The sequence below is a fragment of the Crocuta crocuta genome, unplaced genomic scaffold (assembly GCF_008692635.1).
Source record: "Crocuta crocuta isolate KB4526 unplaced genomic scaffold, BGI_CrCroc_1.0 scaffold112, whole genome shotgun sequence".
NCBI classification, from domain to species: Eukaryota; Metazoa; Chordata; class Mammalia; order Carnivora; family Hyaenidae; genus Crocuta; species Crocuta crocuta.
In genome coordinates, this window is record NW_027528818.1 from 5,971,798 (window position 1) to 5,978,283 (window position 6,486).

General features: G+C 40.0%; 1 protein-coding gene across 1 annotated transcript in view; it reads left to right on the forward strand.

Annotated features, from left to right (window-relative positions):
* Nucleotides 1-513, forward strand: part of NDUFC1 (NADH:ubiquinone oxidoreductase subunit C1) — a 4,147-nt gene extending 3,634 nt beyond the window's left edge. Inside the window, exon 4 of the mRNA XM_077755963.1 lies at nt 354-513. The gene's annotated coding sequence lies outside the window, so the exon portion shown is untranslated. The remainder of the gene's footprint in view (nt 1-353) is intronic.
* The last annotated feature ends 5,973 nt before the right edge of the window (nt 514-6,486 follow it).

A 6,486-nucleotide genomic window follows, 5' to 3' on the forward strand; every position in this document is an offset into this window, starting at 1 on the left:
AAAAAAAAGAAAAGATTGAACAACTCTCAAACTCTGCTCTTTAGGATTTGATTATCCAAAATTGTCACTTCTTTTTTTCCTATTGATATCACCTTGCTGTCACAACTTTAGTTAGCCAATCAGGAGATTATGAAATAGATATTTAAATCCAGATGTGTTTGCTACTTTCTTATAGGTCACAGAGAATATTTTTTGTTAAAACTTAAGTAAAATAAAGGGTTGATACTCTTTGTTCTGGATTTGTTTTCTAGACTTTTCAAGATGCTCTAAGGTGAATTATTCAGAATGGTCTAATTTTAATATTATTTCTGCTGGTTAATGCTGTGGTTTTCATTGTTTTCTCTTCATTATAGGTACGCTGCATATAGTGATTATACCAGTTCCTTTGGATTCACCAATCTGTTGAGTTGTAAACGTGAGAGAAAAAGTTATATGTGAATGTATGTCAAATCAGCATTTGTGTTTTCCATCATTAAATGAAAAAATAAAAATACTTCTGTGTTCTTCAGATTATATATGTTGTGACAATATGTCGAAAATGTCAGTTCTAGAGTATGTTTGTAGAAATATTTTTGTGTGGAAAGTACCATCTGATAACAGGGCCTGTGGTAATTAAGAACACATTGGTAAGAAAACTTATTAAGGAATTAGATTAAAAAATCTCTGCTGAAGGATTTATTCCTTGTATCAACTTTTTTTTTTCCTAATGTTTATTTATTTATTTTTGAGAGAGAGAAAAAGAGACAGAGAATCCAAAGCAGGCTCCAGGCTTCAAGTGGTCAGCACAGACCCTGACATGGGGCTCAAACCCACGAACTGTGAGATCATGACCTGAACTGAGGTCGAGCACTTAACCAGTTGAGCCACCCAAGCACCCTTCCTTTCATCAACATTTAATTTCTAGTTCACACATTCTTGAGTGTGAGGGTGATAGGACTACTTTACTACTCAAAATACAGAAGAACTCAAACACTATTTTCTTCTGGAAGAGCCATTCTGGTAGGGTTTGTTCTGACTCCATTTCCTTGAATTTGAAAGATTGTCATTTGGATGACTTTTGTACTCTCCAGTTATGACAGTGCAGTTTGTTGTCCCTTTTTGTAATATGACTTAGAAAACTCCTGACTGGTTAAGCAAAGGAGGAAAAGGAGTGAGAGTAAACAGGCACAAAATAAGATAGACTTCATTTATCCCTCATCAAAACCCTTTCTTGTGGGACAAATTCAAAAACAAAAAACAGCTATCAGTTAATGATTTACATATCATTTAAAATTTATTTATATGCCACTTCATTAACTTGTGATTTAAACAGTATAGCATATGTTTAAACGTTCGTTCTTTGTGTCTCTATTCTCACGTTAAATGAAAAGACTTACTGTGCTATAATTGATTTTGTGTATGTTTGGGCTGTGGCCAACATTTATTTTGGAGATTCATGACCTAATATCTTTGGAAGTCATTTCTGAACATAAATTCAGAGTTAACATTATTTCGGATTAGTTGCAATCAGTAAAAGACCAGATATAATAGTTACTATCAACTTTTGGTAGTTTGGAGTCCTAGCTGATGGAGCTAGAAAGGATCTTAAGGGTTATATTGACGAATGTCATAATTTTTACAAATTCAGACAACCAGAGTTGAAGAGTGATAGGCTCAATGGCACTGTAGCAGGTGGAATAATGGATCCCCAAAGATGACTGTTGTGCAGTCTTTGGAATCTGTGTTTATGTTAGATTATATGGCAAAGGGGGATTAGGATTACAGATGGAATTAAGTTTGCTAATCAGCTGACACTTAGAGGGGGGGCTTATCCTGGATTAGTTGGTTAGGCCCAATGAAATCACAAGGTTCATTATAAGTGGAGGGGGAGGTACAGGAGTGTGTCAGTGATGCCATATAAGAAAGACTCAACTGACCGTTGCTGGCTTTGAAGGTGGAAGGGGTCTAAGAGCCAAAGAATAGAAACACAGTCCTTCTGACACCTTGATTTTTAGCCCAATGAGAACTGTGTTGGTTTTTTCACCTGAAAGAAAAAAAAAAACTATAAGATAATAAATTCGTGGGTTTTTTTTTTAAATGTTTTATTTATTTCTAGGAGAGAGAGAGAGAGACAGCATGAGCAGGGGAGAGCCAGAGAGAGAGGGAGTCACAGACTGAAACAGGCTCCAGGCTCTGAGCTGGCAGTCAGCACAGAGCCCGACGCGGGGCTCGAACCCACGAACCGCGAGATCATGACCTAAGCGAAAGTCGGACGCTCAACCGACTAAGCCACCCAGGGGCCCCAAAATTCGTGTTGTTTTAAAATACTATTATAGCAGCAGTGGGGAACTAATATTGTCACATGGTAATGAAAGGTATCAAGGAAAGTTCCACTAAAAGAAACGCTTAAAAAGTCACCTCCTAAAAGGGAATTGAAGACTTTAAGACATTTGAAATTCCAGAAACAGATAACCTTAGTTGGAAATAGTATAATAAACCATGTCAACCATATGTCAGGCCTTGCAAATCTAGCTATCTAGTGTGGATTTTCATCTTGACTAGGCCTACATGACTCCAGGGGGAGCCATTCCTGAAGCCAGAGCTGTCCCAAAGACCTTTTCTGTACTGATGGAAATGTTCTGTCTACTATCCAGTAGAGTAACCACTAGTGCCTTGTGACTATTGAGCATTTGGAATGCGATTAATGTGACTGAATTTTAAGTATCTAATTTTCATTAAATAGCCATGTGAGGCTGGTGGCTGCTTTTTTGGATAGCACAGATGTAAATTTTTTTTTTTAAGGTTTTTTTATTTATTTCCAGGAGAGAGAGAGTGACAGCGTGAGCAGGTGAGGGTCAGAGAGAGAGGGAGTGACAGACTCTGAAACAGGCTCCAGGCTCTGAGCTGGCAGTCAGCACAGAGCCTGTCGCGGGGCTTGAACCCACGAACCGCGAGATCATGACCCAAGCGAAAGTCGGACGCTTAACCGACTAAGCCACCCAGGTGCCCCGTAAATTATTCTTTCACTAACCTAAAGTTGTGCACATAATGGTACTGGTAAAAATGCTTTCTAAGTTAAATATTGAAAGCTAGCTCAAACTATGTTAAGCTAAAAAAAAGGTTATGAAGATATAGAGTGACTCACAGACACCAAGAACAGGAATGCTCCTGAGCCAGGAATAACAGGTCTGGAACTCAGATGTTATCAAGACTCTTGCTCTTAACCCCGCTGTCTGTGTATCTGTTTTCTTCGCACAGTTTTTTCTAGCTCAAACCACATTGTAAGAGGCCACAGTCAATAGTTCCTAGATTTACATCTCAGTTCAAGAGTGTAGCTGGATTGAACAAGAATCATTCTGATTCTAAATTCCTAAGTGGATATGTGGTCAAATGATGGTTTATTTGGTAATGATGTAAGAGATCCATAAAATAAAAGATGCAGGAGTACCTGGGTGGCTCAGTCAGTTAAGCATCTGACTCTTGATTTCATCTCAGGTCAGGATCTCTCACAGTTCATAGGACTGAACCCATGTCAGGCTCCAGGCTCTGTACACTGGTAGTGGATTCTCTCTCCTCTCTGCCCCTCCCCACTTGGCTCCCTTTCTCAAAATAAATAAATAAACCTAAAAAAAAATGCAGACAATATCCCCTGTCAAATACCATCAAGTTTTTTATTTGCTCAATATCAGGTAGACCTTTTTTCAGATTTAGTATCTGTGAGTTATTCACTTATTCATTCATTTATTTTTTATTTTTTCTTAAAATTTTTAATGTTTGTTTATTTCGAGAGGGGGAGAGGGAGAGCATGAGCAGAGGAGGGGCAGAGGGAGAGGGAGATAGAGAATCTCAAGCAGGCTCAATCCTGTCAGCACAGAGCCTGATGTGGGGCTTGAACTCACAAGCATGACCTGAGCTGAAATCAAGAGTCAGACGTTCAACCTACTAAGCCACCCAGATGACCCACATTCATTTATTTTTAAGTAAGTTCTACACCCAATGTGGGGCTCAAACTCACAACCCCACGATCAAGAGTTGCACGCTCTTCTGACTGAGCCAGTCAGGTGCGCCTAAATTATTTTAAGTTGCCATGGAAAGAACAGGCTATATACACTTAGCTGCAAGTATAGGAAATTATAGGTTGAATTTTGTCCCCCTAAAAGATAAGTTGTAGTCCTAACCCTCAGTATATCAGAATGTGACCTTACTTGGAAATAGAGTGATTGCAGATATAATTAGTTAAGATGAGTTTATACAGGAGTGGACCCTTACTCCAATATGACTGGTATATTTATGAAAAGAGACACAGGGGCACCTGGGTGGCTCAGTCGGTTAAGCATCTGACTTCGGCTCAGGTCATGATCTCACGGTTTGTGGGCTAGAGCCCCACGTCGGGCTCTGTGCTGACCGCTAGCTCTGAGCCTGGAACCTGTTTTGGATTCTGTGTCTCCCTCTCTCTCTCTGACCCTCCCCTGCTCACACTGTCTCTCTCTCTTAGAAATAAAGTTAAAAAAAAGAGACAGACAGACAGACAGACAGACACAGGGGTACCTGGCTGGCTCAGTTGGAAGAGCCTGTGACTCTTGATCTCAGATGCCAGAGTCCAGCTCCGGCAGGTCCAGGGGTCCCTGAAGGATGGACGGTGTCGGCGAGGGAGGGATGAGAGAGGCACGATATTCTTTCTGGTCACAGCCAGGCCTCTCCACACTGTCTGAGATTCAACTTTATTTTATGATTTAGTGTTTGGGGGATGGCACAGAAGTGGCATTCTGATGATAAATCCTTTATATCAGTAAAAATTTTCCAGAACATTGATATGCATAGGTGTATGGGGAACAGCCCAAAAGTGTCATTAGCATAGTAAAGGCAGAAGTTAGTTCTTTGTGAGCAGGGGTCAATAGCCTGTTTATCGCCTAATGGGAGGTATTAAGAAAAACTGGTCTTTCAGGAACGCAATGTTGCACTCATAACCACAAATGAAGTTCCTACAGTAAGTTCCTTCACAAAGTGCAATCAGCATATCAAGGCCAGAATGAGTCACTCCTAATACCAATCAACAAGGTGCCTTGGGGGTCGGTGCTCAAGCAGAAACAATTGGGTGGAGGTGGATATCAGTCACCATCTGAGGTAAGAGTCCGTGCAACTTACCTTAACCCTCACAAGGAGTTTTTTCTCAACCTATGAGTTCAGAAACAGCTCCCAACACTCAGGGTTGTGAGTTCAAGCCCCACATTAGATGTAGAGATTACTTAAAAATAAAATCTTATTTTAAAAAAAGAGGAAGAAGAGACACAGACACACAGGGAGAAAACAGCCGTGTAATGATGGAGGCAGAGACTGAAATCATACATCTACAAGCCGAGGATTACCAGCAAACTCAGAAACTAGAAAAGGCAAGGAAGTCTTCTCCTCTATGCGTTTCAGAGGATACGTGTCCCTGCTGACCCCTTGATTTCAGGCTTTGACACCAAACTGAGAGAATCTATTTCTGTTGATTTAAGCCATCCGAATTTGTAGTAACCTGTTACGGTAACCTCAGGAAAACTATACAGAAGTATTAGGGAATCATGTTTATTATACCACAGATGAGAGAATGAATAGATGGGAAGTGTACTGAATGACCTCCAAGAATAATTTAAGTATTTACTACCTTGATTACCTTTCCCTTTCATTTCATCTAAATATTTTAGGCCATCAAAAGGGTGCTTATCTGCCCATTTGTCTCCGTAGATACTCTTCTCAATTGCTTCACTTTATATTGATCTGTTGAAAATACAGATGATAGCCTAAGAATTTGGTATTAAGAAAAGCAAAGGTGTGGGGTGCCTGGGTCTCTCAGTCAGTTTTGCGTCTACTTGATTTTGGCTCAGGTCATGATCTTAGGGGTGTGGGATTGAACCCCACTTTAGACTCATGCTGAGTATGGAGCCACCACCACGCTCCCTCTCTGCCTTCTCCCCTGTTTGTGTGTGCATGCTTGCTCTCTCTCTAAAAAAATTTTTTTAATAAACAAAACAAAACAAAACAGGAAAAGCTGTCTCTAGATTTTGGTGGAGCCCAGGAAATCACTTAGTCTTTGAAGGTTGCTTTTTAACTTATAGCACTTAAGCCTTGATGAGTATGATTAATATTCCAGTAGAAGACCTTTAACAGATTGTTTTCAAGACTAGTATCTTCTTTGTCAACAGTCACAATTAGATGGAGCCCATATAATCACAATTATAGGAAGTTAGGAAGTCTTATAGTTGGACCCCATCTAATTCTGATTAGATGGTAAGCCAAATTATCCCTGACCCTTGATTCTTGTTTTCCCAGCCAGACCAAGAAAAATGTCAAGGATGTGCTCAAGGGCAGCATTATAAACAATGTGACTTAACAGTGGGAAATTGTTGTCTGAACTTTTCAGAGTGTTCTATCCCGAAGACCTGTGTTAAAATTATCTTGCATTTGAGAGAAAAGGCTTGCTACAGAGTAAATTTGACAACCCATGGGCATGCCCTCTCTGGGGAA